This window comes from Heterocephalus glaber, unplaced genomic scaffold, assembly GCF_053883595.1.
Source record: "Heterocephalus glaber isolate CG9 unplaced genomic scaffold, H.glaber_assembly_v1.0 deba00001666, whole genome shotgun sequence".
Classification (NCBI taxonomy): domain Eukaryota; kingdom Metazoa; phylum Chordata; class Mammalia; order Rodentia; family Bathyergidae; genus Heterocephalus; species Heterocephalus glaber.
In genome coordinates this window covers 22,095,867-22,106,634 of record NW_028258406.1, presented here as the reverse complement: position 1 = coordinate 22,106,634, position 10,768 = coordinate 22,095,867, and the positions used below count along the sequence as shown (strand labels likewise).

General features: G+C 35.6%; 1 pseudogene; it reads right to left on the bottom strand.

Moving 5' to 3' along the window:
* Window positions 1–1,529: 1,529 nt before the first annotated feature.
* LOC101716223 (protein yippee-like 5 pseudogene) lies at window positions 1,530–2,500 on the bottom strand (annotated as a pseudogene).
* Between the last annotated feature and the right edge of the window lie 8,268 nt (window positions 2,501–10,768).

The following is a 10,768-nucleotide window of genomic DNA, read 5'->3' as shown; positions in this document are numbered from 1 at the left end:
GTCAACACTCAAAAGACAATAGCTTTCTTATATGCAAATAGACCCATTGAGAGAGAAATTGGGGAAATAATTCCTTTTACAATAGCATCTAAAAAAATGAAGTATCCAGGAAGCAATCTAACAAAGGAAGCAAAAGACCTCTACACTGAAAACTACAGCACTCTGAAGAAGGAGATTGAAGAGGATATAAGAAAATGGAAAGATATCCCTTGTTCCTGGGTAGGAAAAATCAATATAGTGAAAATGGCCATACTTCCAAAACTACTATATAGATTTAATGCAATACTGATTGAAATTCCAACAATATACTTCACAGAACTAGAGAAAACAATCCAAAAATTCATTTGGAACCAGAAGAGACCTAGAATAGCAAAACCAATTCTAGGCAACAGAGACATGGCAGGGGGTATCACAATCTCCAACTTGAAACTATACTACAAAGCTACTGTGATAAAAACAGCATGGTACTGGCAAAGAAACAGACCAGAGGATCAGTGGAATAGATTAGAAGATGCAGAAACAACTCCAGACATACTCAGCCACCTCATCTTTGACAAAGGAGCCAACCACCCTCATCAGAGGAAAGATAGCCTATTTAATAAATGGTGTTGGAAAAATTGGATTTCAACCTGCCAAAGATTAAAACCAGACCCATATCTATCATCATTCACTAAGCTAAGATCGAAGTGGATTAAAGATCTAAACATTAAGACAGAAACACTAAACTTACTGGCAGATAAGTTAGCTAGAATTCTTTAAGACATTGGCATAGGAAAGACTTTATGAACAAAACCTCAGTAGCATGGGAACTAGCACAAAGAATCAACAACTGGGATCTCATCTTATTAAAAAGCTTCTGCACTACAAGAGAAACCACCAACAGAACTAAGAGACAACCTACAATCTGGGAAAAATTTTTTATCAGCTATTCAGACAGAGGACTACTGTCTAGAATATATAAAGAACTGAAAAAAAAATCAGATCCCCCATATTCAAAGACTCAGTTCAAAAATGGGCATCTGAAATGAACAGACATTTCTCAGACAAAGAAGTAAAAGAAGCAAATAAGCATATGAAAAAGTGTTCAACATCAGTGGTCATTTGAGAGATGCAGATGAAAGCAACATTAAGATTCCACCTCACCCCAGAAAGAATGGCTGCTATCAAGAAATCAACCAATAACAAATGCTGGCGGTGGTGTGGGGAGAAAGGAACCCTTCTCCATTGTTTGTGGGAGTGCAGACTGTTGCGACCACTATGAAAATCAGTATGGAGATACCTCAAAGAACTTGGGCTAGAGGTCCCATTTGGCCCAGCTATTCCCCTGCTGGGTATCTTCCCAAAAGAATTAAAAGAATCATACCACAGTGATATATGTGCACCCATGTTTATCGCGGCATAGTTTGTAATAGCTAAAGTTTGGAAACAGCCCAAGTGCCCATCAACTGGAAACTGCATAAAGAAGATGTAGTTTTTTATAAAATGGAGTACTACTCAGCCATAAAGAATGAGAAACTAGAGTCATTTATAGCTAAATGGATGCATATTCAGGCCATATTCTTATGTGAAATAAGTAGGACACAGATGTGTAAATACCGAATAGTTTCTCTAGTATGAGAAACTGAAAGTGTAAATAAGGATTAAAATGATTAAAATGGATAATTGATAATTTTAAATAGGAAAGGTCCAACGGTGTAGGGGTAGTGGGATAGGAAGGAGAAAGGAAAGAAGGGAAAGGAAAAATTATGAGAAAAAAAATGGAAATGAAATCTATGTAAATAGGAAAGGGTGGAGGGGTTAAAGGGTGCACAGGTAATGGGGAAAAAAATAAGAACCAAGATACATCATGTACAGGTACAAGTACCGAATGATAAATATAAACATACTGTATGCCTAAAATGTATCAAGAAAAGAATTTAAGGAAAAAAAAAGAATGAAAGAAAAAAGAAAGATGGGAAAGGAAAAACAAAGAGAGAGAGAGAGAGAGAGAGAAAGAAAGATCCTTAGATTCTTACAACCTCTTGTTCTGTAGTTCATGAGTCTGACTCTGATGCTAAGGTGACAGTGTATTTAAGTCAATTTTTGTTTTCAATGATAGAGACCTGGGAAAAGATGGATTTATCTGTTTTTCTTCAAGAGTTGTCAGATGGTACATGCTCCTCAAAGCTCTCATTCTCTGGAACTAGAGCACACTCCAGGATCACACTGCGTTCCTTATAATGCTGAGTATTTTTAATGACAAACTAACAGATCCATCCCCATTTGCTACTGCAGATTTTGCAGCTCACATCTCAAACTGGTATGGCATCCAGGGAGCATTACCTGATCTTGAACTTTGCTCTACCGCAGGTTAACTACCTTGTTAAAAATAAAAGCTCTACCAGTGGTGCCTGTGAATCAAATGGAGATGAGTTCTGAACAGTTTGGTCCAGGTCAGATCAGAGTTTACACAAGAAAACAGATGGGTACCACTGATATGATCAAGGAAAATGCTGCTCATTTTGATAGCTGAAGTTCTAAAAGCCCTGAGCAGCAGTGAGAAGCTCACTACCAGTTGCTCTTTGCTCCTCAGCTGGAAATATTTTTATACTTGAAGAAATCAGATAGCAAGCCCTCTTTAAATATAGTTTATCCATTTTTGTGTATTATTGTTTTGTTTTAAAAACTTACTATGCCACATATGTTACTTACTCTTTCCTTAGGTAAGGGTTAGAAATGGATAGGAGGAATAGGGGATTGCTAGCACTTTCCAGACCATTTTTTGTGAAGGAATATGGCAGTACCTTGCAAGTAGATTTCTGGTGGCTTCCTGGCAGGAGTTTGCTTAGCCTGATCTGTGGGAAGGAGAAAAACTACTGGATCTGAGTAGCTAACAGATTTCACATTCTATGAAAGTGAAAAAGGTACTTTTTAAAAGTATAAAAGATCTTGTTAGAAGCATTAGAAAGAAAAATGAACATCACTTTAGCTTAATTTTTTTTGTATCTGCAAATGCTTGAATGGATTAAAGGGAAACATGAAGGATATCAAAAAGCAAAATGTTTAGGAAAAGCTCAAAATGAAAAAAAGAATTTATATTAATATAAAATGAAGGTCCTACCCATACAAGTATAAGCGAATTAGACTAGGGGTCTGGAATAAGACATTTGGTCTAACCATTTACTAAGTCAACAAATTTTGTGCAGGTTATGATGAATAAGACATAGTCCTAAATCTGTTAAGTACTGGAATTGAAGAATGAACCAAACATTAAAAATTAGTAGTTGTTTTTTGAACTAGTTCTGGAAGAGTGAGGAGTTTAGCTAGATAAGGATAAAGTAGAAAATGACAAATAGGATAATGGAGTTGGGGACAATGCAGAAATAGAGAGAAGGATGTATTAACAAAGTAACGAAAGATATCCAGCTGTCCTGAAAAGCTAACGTTTAATTATGTTTAGTGAAATGAGTGCACATTTTACTACACGGAAATGCGAAAAACAAAGCAAGTTAGGTATTACAAGGATTCTGAAATAGAAATCATGAAAAATTAGAAAGAAATAGAATACAAATATGCAAGAAGTTAGAAAAGTACCATCTGGATGGTTGAGAAGTTTGGAGAAAAATGGAAAAAATTTAACATGTGTGTTTTATTTTAGTTATTTTAAAAAGCTATTTATACATAAACAAATTCTCCTTCACAACTGAGCCTAACTTTAAAGGTGAGGATGTTGCCAAAGAAATGATACTACTGAGACAGGTCTTATGGGTCAGAACAGAACACATGCTGAACTGGGGTGGGAGTGGTGGAAGGGGTTGTGGCATGGAAATGGAAGATGTGGAATTAGGCTAAATAACTTAAAGAAAGACAAAGGCTATCTAAAACAAGAATAAACTTAATGGAATAAACAAGGTCAAGGACTATAGGCCAAGGATAAACAAGCAAGAAAAGTCTCAAAAGAACAAAGCACGCACAACCTCTTGGTAGAACTATGGCAGTTAACAATTGTAATTTGAAAATGTACATACATATATATGTACACATATATAAGTAAAATTGGACAACAGAGTATTTTTTTTTTTTGGTACCAGGGATCAAACTCGGGTCCTTGCGCTTGCGCAGCAGGCAAAAGTAAAATATTTTTGATAATTATAAAGAAAAAAGATAAATCTTGTAGTCAAAGGGAAAATTTGGGTTAGAACTGTAAATTCATCATTATTCATGTCTTCATTTTAGATTGCTTGTATTGTCTTGAGTTGTATTTGGAAAGTAAACCTGAGTCAACATTACATTGCACAGATGTGAAAAACTAAAACCACAATATATTTACCAACAACATCAAAAACCACAAAATTGCTACCTGAAAAACTAAGAGGAAAGTCATTTATATGAGACAATTACATTTTTAGGGCATAAAAGAGAAGTACCAGCGTTGGTTTTAGAGTAAGAGCTGAGTTCAAATCACTGTAGTCCCTGTATAGGACACAAATTTTTTCTGAGTCTCCTTTCCATGCGATTCCCTTTCCTGGAATAATGACTACTCAGAATTATTGTAAAGCACTAGGATAAGAATTCCAACATAGAAAGATTTTAAATGGCTAGCTTCCATTTTTATTACACATACACACACCCCTTTCATATTTAGTTCATATTTAAAAAGTTCAGACAAACGTTTTATATGAACTATATTTTGTCTAATCATTTAAAAACAATTTCTAGGATAAAATTCCAGAACAACAAAATATTGGGATGTGCTTCAACTTTTTGCTTTATCATGGGATTAACTGTACAAAATGCATCATGTACATAAAGCAGATGTTAGCTTTAGGTGCTTTTATATCTGTGAAATTCTAAATTTTAAATTTTATATGTCAAATGGTTAATTTTCCTACAGAAATGTGTATTTGTATTTTTCCGCTTATTTCACAAAATCAAATACTTCTGGAACTGTCATGGTAGTGATAATATCTAGCAAACCAGTGTTTCTTTCTGACGGAGGTCAGGAACCCAGTGATCCCCACAGATACATTTTTTTTCCCGTTGCTAGAACTGAACCAGGGCCTCACATGTGGTACCTAAGCACTGTACCACTGAGCTACAACCCCAAGCTCACCAATACATCTTTTGAAGGCCAATATCTTTATTTAACAATATATGAATAGTACAAATAAACATCTGTAGTAAAATTGTAATGGTTCAATAGGTGTTATTTTCCTGACATGTGACCAATTTGCACATACTTTATTCATGATAAAATATATAATTTAATAAGTAAATACAATAAACAAATATTTTCCAACTCATAACATACAAAGAGAAAAAAAAGTCAATTATATTCAAAAATTTTGAGACTACAGTGCACTTTGATTGATCATTGTCCAAATGATAATCTAGTTAATTAAATGAGATTTTTTTTTTGGTACTGGGGATCGAACTCGGGACCTTGCGCTTGCGAGGCAGGCACCGGAACCACTGAGCTAAATCCCCGGCCCAATTAGATGAGTTTTTAAAACTGCAGCCCCAGCTGGGTGTGGTGGTGGACACCTGTGATACCAGCATGCTGGGAGTGTGAGGACTGCAAGTTCAAGCAATAAATAGGATTGCAGGCTCAAGCCCAGCCTAGGCAATTCAGCAACTTAACGAGACTGTGTGTCAAAACAAACAAACAAACAAAGAAAAGTGGTCTGGGTCTGTAGTTCAATGCAAAGGACTTGGGCTCAATCTCCAGTAATGCAAAAAAAAAAAAATTACATGTGTAAAAACACTTCTTTACAATTATTAGAAAAGAAAGTTGGACACATTTTCATTAGTTTCATTTTTTTTTTCTAACAAGAACTACCAGTTTTCCGCAACTATGAGGTGCTAGACACAATCCAGGCACTACACATGCTTCCTTCTAATGTTGGCCACAGTCTTATGGTCACAGAGACTGCTTGTTGCCCTCCCAACACATATTCTCTTCTTCACTGTTTGAGTTTTGTTGGAGGTGGCAATATGCCAAGTGCAAAACTACATTTCTCAGCCTTCTGCAGACAGAAGCTTCCATGAGACATAGCTGGCGATCAGATCTAAGAGGAAATTATTAGCAGTTCCAGAAAAATCTTTTTTAAAAAGGCCAGCTGAGCTAGCATTCTTACTTTTCTTCTTCCCATTTCTTCTATCTTCCCATTTCTTCTATCAAAAAAACCTTACAGTACTTGAGGTGAATTAGCTAATTATGACTTGATAAGCACAAGTGGAGAATGGCTGAATAAGAAAACAAAGTTTAATGTTCCTGGAGACATTATGAAATAGGGAGTGGACACAGAGGCCTGGATGGCATACTTGCAACACATGTGATTAAAAATAACCCTTGGTTTGCAAGTTTTTAATTCAGTTAACCTCAACTGATTTATCTGCAAAAAAATATTGACCTTTAAATTGGTGTCTGACAAGAAGCAGACCAGAATGAAGAAGATAGAATTTGATATGTAGGTGTCAGGTAGCTAATGATCTGATTTTAAAGTGCTTTGAGGTCTTTAGATTTACAGTGTTATTGCATATCATGGGAAAGATACAATGAAAAGAGCTAAATAGAGCTGGGCATGGTGGCAGACACCTGTAATCCTAGCACTGCTGAGGCAAGAAGATCTCTGTGAGTTCAAAGCCTGTCCAGACTACATGTGAGTTCAAGGCCAGCCTGAACTACACAGTAAGACCCTGTCTCAAAAACAAACAAAAATAAATAAGAAAATGGCTAAATAAACACTTCCTTAATTTTATTTCTATACATTTTTTGGGGGGGGCGGTTGGTACTGGGGATCAAACTCAGGACCTTGCACTTGCGAGGCAGGTGCAGCACCACTGAGCTACAACCTCAAACCTATGCATAATTAATAGAAAAGAAATATACTAGATTATTTTTAAAGATTCTTTACAGAAAGAACTATTAAAATGAAGTACACTCTGGCCTATAATAAAGCAACAATGACAATGACCCGGCCCCTAAAGGCATAATTCCTGGTAATTTTATGAATACTACTGAGCCATAAATGTTCATGATACAAAACTTAGTATGGAAGAGTGATACTATCCCTAAGACTTAGAGGAACAGTCTAAGCAGACAAAAATACTTTGTATTGATGTTTCACATGAAAGAGCTGAATGGGGTCACAAAAAAAATGTGGACTCTAGCTTCATTTTTGCTTTTCTAGATATACTGTGCTTTTATCGAACTGGTACAACCACTGTGGAAATCAGTATGGAGATATCTCAAAGAACTAGGACTGGAAGTCCCATTTGACCCAGCTATTCCCCTGCTGGGTATCTTCCCCAAAGAATTAAAAGAATCATACCACAGTGATCTATGTGCACCCATGTTCATAGCAGCACAGTTTGTAATAGCTAAAACTTGGAAACAGCCCAAATGCCCATCAACTGGAGACTGGATAAAGAAAATGTGTTTTTTTTTAAATAAAATGGAGTACTACTCAGTCATAAAAAATGAAAAATTAGAGACATTTATGGCTAAATGGATGCACACTGAGGTGATACTCTTAAGTGAAATAAATAGGACATACGTGTAAATACCAAATAGTTTCTCTAGTGTGAGAAACTGAAAGTGTAAATAAGGACTAAAAGGTATAATAGATAATGTGAAATAGGAAGAAAAGGGGCAAAGGGGAAGGGGAAGTGGAAGGGTAGGGAAAAGGAAAGAAGGGAATGGAATTAATATGAGAAAATGGAAAAATGGAAACAGTCTTTGTAAATAGGGAGGGATGGGGGGTTGAAGAGAGGGCAGGGGGAGGGGGAAAAATAAGAACCAACAGAGATTATGTAAAGGTGCAAATTTCCAATGATGAATGTAATTATATTGTATACCTAAAATGTACCAATAAAATAAAATTTAAAAAAAGAAAAAACAATCAAAAGTGCACTACAAATACATGTATGAGCATAATAAAATTCTCTTATCCAACACTGGTAGATGACTAATAGATGGAGAAAGTCAATTAAAACAGATATTAAAACATGGTACATGGCTGGGGGAATAGTTCAGTAGTAGAGCATGTGCTTAGCACAGTCAAGTTCTATCCCCAACACAAAACAAAACATACACAATAAAACTATGCACATGTTACATATCTTAAGGTTTTAATTTTAATTTAAAGTCCAAATATTTTTTTCCTTACCATTAAAATACATGTAGATTTTTACTTTTTTCATGGATTTACAGTTGTCTTATAATTAGACAGTAATTTCTTTAATGATTTTTGTTTTATATTTCATTGGTTTATATACTACTTAAATACAATAATATAATTTGAACAAGTTTAACTGCTATAAACAGGCTTGAGGATTGGAAGTGACTCATGCGTGTGAAAGTTGTAGTGGGAACAGAGGGCTAGTTCTGTACACATACCATTCTATGGGCATGTGCTGGAGGGAACGAGGAGCATCAGTTAATCTGGAAAATTAAGTGGCTATCATGAGAGCTCCTGTGTGCCCATCATCATTGACAGATATTGCATAATAAGATGTTAAGCTATTTTATTCATTCTTTCAGAACATGAGTCTTTAAAGATTAGTGAGCAGAATATTAAACTGATATTCTCCACAAAATCCTTTTTATTTCTTCCCATCTTGTTCTTATGAGCAAATTCTTGTCGTAGAAAATATTTTGCTGATTGTCTCCCTGTCATTTTTCCTTGCACCAGAGGGTCTTGGGTCCCAGTTTCCATGATCATCATGGGGATTTGACCTCTGTTCCCAAACCCCAATTCTCATGGATCGGTCAATAATAACTACTGTCACAATTATCCACCATTGTGTATTAGGATTTGGGTCATTAGGATTCTAGTTCTATTCTGTTTTACAACCTTGGACTATATGAATTAATATAAATTTGTCTTCCTTTTCTGCAAAAGTAAACACACTTAGCTTATAGGTTTGTTAAATTATATGACCACAGGGAAGCCTAGCACAAATAAACAATGAAATGTTTGCTTTCTTTCCATTTCCTTGATCCCAACAATGTTTGGTCTTTGCCTGTTACTTCTCATCATGCTCCTGTTCCAGAGCTTTGAACACTCATAGACGATGTGACCCTCTTATCAGTTGACCACTAACCTGCTGGCATCTCTGTCCATCAAGAGCCCAGATGATATGCTTGCTTTTCATACCATTTCCTGGTAGCCACCACAGGGATTTCTGTGGCGCACTTAGCTTGGCCTATGGAGCACTTAGTCTTACTCATCAGCTTGGGCAGTCATTCATTCACTTCCCATAGCTCTATCTGCATTCATCTTCTTGAGCTCTGAATTTTTCATTCAACATATGTCAAACATTTACTATATGCACTATATACTATACACATTGGGTGGAGGAGACATACACAAAACACACGCATACATGCACTCATGCAGGCAATCTGGCCCAGTCAAATTTGCACATAAAATTAACCATCATACTGGGAACTGTGCTAGTTGCTTTGCTCATATTCTTGTCATTATGTCTGATCTTAGAAAAGTCATGTCTTCTTCCATAGCCTGATGTTCCCACCTGTGCTGTCGATCCTGTCTTCTCCTACTCCTGAGCCCTGCCATATCCACTGTACCTTTCTTACAATTTCAGTTTTCCCTGCTTTTTCTCTAACTAAAGATATGCTCTGGTGGTGTTTCCCTTTGACTTAAAAAAAGTTATCTTTAAATAGGAAACAGGTGTGTTTGTGTGCGTGTGAAACTGGGGGGGGAAGGTCAGTATAGAGGGTGATGGGGGAAATGATCAAAGTATATTATGTGCATGTACGAATTTGCCAAAATGAAACTGATTAATCTATATAACCAATAAAAGAGTGAAGAAACAAATACATATATGCCATCTTTTATCATTTGGGTTTGCATTCCATTCCCTTTTGTTTTGGTACAGAAAGTTATATTCCTTGCCTTCAATCATTCACTAAAATTTTTGATGATCTACTTTACCTTATTCCTTCTGTCTCTATATTCCACTAAAAATAGTTTTATCAAAGTCAACAGCAGCTATGTCAATCTAATGACTTTAGTTAAATCTTCACTTTACTTAATGTTTTGGTAACTTTTAAAAACACTACTATGCTTTTCTTTTCTTTTCTTTTTTTTAGTATCGGGGATCGAACTCAGAACCTTGTGCTTGAGAGGCAGGCGGCGGAATACGCTTTTCTGAAATTCTGTTTGCTTTTGCAATTTAGATTCCTGATTCTCTACCTCCTTCTCTGCTAACTTTAAAAATTCTTTTTTCTTGTCCTGTCTCCTTAGGTAAATGTTCTTCATTGCATTTTTAACTTCTAAAAAAATTATCAAATTCCACTCTACATTTATTTCTATACTATAGGTTCAAAAGGAAAACACTTACCTTTGGTAATCGGTATCTGAAAGATTTTCCTGCTTAAAATATATAAACATATATATGTGAAATTTAGGCAGACTAAAGTAATGTGTAATGCTACTTAAAATTCTGGCTAAAATAGTTTACCCCAAAAACTTTTATAAACTGTTTTCCATAGAATACTGGAAGTATAAATTGACAACTTTTCAGGTGAACAAATTGGCTATATACATATAACAGCCTTTAAAACACATCTCATAACTTTCTCCTCTAGAAATTTATCCTAAGGAGCAAACTGGAAATGCTTGAAGTAATTCCTGACTCCTTTTTTCTCATACCTCATATCCAAGCCAATAAAAATGTGTTTTTCATCATTTTTACTCTTAATCTCATTGTCCAAAACCACCATCATTGCCCATCTGGATGACAGCAATAGCCTCCTGAC